The sequence below is a fragment of the Echinops telfairi genome, unplaced genomic scaffold, assembly GCF_000313985.2.
Source record: "Echinops telfairi isolate 266 unplaced genomic scaffold, ASM31398v2 ScPeMD7_7412;HRSCAF=8450, whole genome shotgun sequence".
In the NCBI taxonomy this organism is placed as follows: Eukaryota; Metazoa; Chordata; class Mammalia; order Afrosoricida; family Tenrecidae; genus Echinops; species Echinops telfairi.
The window spans coordinates 13623418-13625243 of NW_022111312.1; positions in this window are offsets into that span (position 1 = coordinate 13623418).

Consider the following 1826-nt stretch of genomic DNA (forward strand, 5'->3'; position numbering starts at 1 on the left):
CTTATGCCTTAGCCAGAAAGGCAAAAATCAGCCAGTGAAAATTGTAGACTAAAAACCATACAGGTCGGAGTCTGACCTACAACTGGTCATGGGGATGATGCAGGGCTGGGCAGTGTTTCCATCTGTTATGCATGGGGTCTCCATGAGCTGTGGGAAATAGAAATAAACACACTTCCCATGAGGGGAAGTGAATGAACACTTATTTCTCATGTATCTACTATCTCATTATCAGACAGTTCACATTTAATGACATATATCTGGCAGAAGTGAATGCCGCCAAGGTCAAAGCGAGAGTCACACTCACTGGCTGAGATGGCGCAGGATATGCGTCAACTTGGCTGCGCCATGGTTCTTAGTGGTCCAGCAATTATGTAATGCTGTAGTCGGTCTCCATTCTGCGATCTGATGGGGTCACCCTCCATTTTCACATCACTCTGACTTCTACCTCATGACCCTAGACATGCCAATAACTGAAGAGTGTGGCCAACTGCTGAGAGGAATCACACCTTTGCTCTGAGCATCTAGGAAGTCAGGGAGAAAAGGGAACCAGAATCAACTGGAAAGATAAGAAAGTGTGGGTTAGGAGTCAGGCCCAACTGGGGACAAATCTAGAGAGACCTTGGAAAATCAGTTAACCTCCCTGCGTCTTAATGGGGGAGGGAAGGGAGGGTGGGAATGGCCCTCCATGTATGAAGGAGGTTGTGTGCCACCAAGTCAATTCCAACTCATGACGACCCGGTGTGGCACAGGAGCACTGCCTCCCTGGGTTTTCTAGACTGCAAGCTTTACAGGAGCAGGATTCCTGCCAGGCTTTCTCCTGCAGATTCTCTGGGCCATTCAAACCATCAACTAACTGTTCAGTTAGCAGTCAAGCCGAGCACTTACCCACAGCCCTTACTGTGAGGTGTAGTGTGTGCAGATAATACAGAACTCTCTTTCCCACTTTCCTGTTCACTCTCAGAGGAGGAAGCAACCTAGTTTCCCAAGAGATGCAATGTTGGTCTGCTCCTAAATTCTAAAAAGCATTTTTCATCTGAGACACTGTCAGAAGCCTTGGGCAGAAGAAGCGATGCCCCCAGATGATGGTTTCTGAGCAAACAGATGAGGTTCTGCCCTGCCTCCATTTTCTACCATGCCAGGGTACCCAGTAAAAGCTTACTAAACATCAACTGGATGGGGCAGTGGGGAAGCGGGGCAAAGACCACTAATACCTGCATGCTGCATGGAGGCAAAGGGGCCCTGCCTACAAAGGAACTGATGTGACCGAAGCAAGGCTGATAGCTCCCTTTTGATTACATGCCCCGGAATAAACAAGGAACACAGAGGTGATGTCACCACCCTTCCATTCAAGGGCACTTAGCCCTTGGGCATCTTTTCCAAAGACAGTAAGCCAGTGATCTAGAAGCCCCAGAAGTTTCCTCTTCTAATCGCTACAAATAGCTGCACATCCTCCACGACTATTCTTCTCAGAAGACCACACTGGAAGGACTTCACCGGATGGATTGGTTAGGAGAACATCCGCCTGGTTTTAAAATAGTCCTGGAAACAGGGAGGCCACTACCTGTCTGTCAGTGTGTCGTACTATGCTGGCTTGAGTGTTGCCATGATGCTGGAAGATGGTCAATGCATTTCAAATATCTCCAGGGTAACCCCTGGTCGACACATTTGAGCAAAGCTTCCCGACTCAACTACTAAGAAGGATTGGCAACTGACTTTCCAAAGTCAGCCCTTAATATAAGGGGACCAGACGTCCTGTTTTGGCGGGACAGTCCTGATTTTTGGCGTTTTAAAAAAGTCCCGATTTTTGGAAAGAATGCATGACAAGC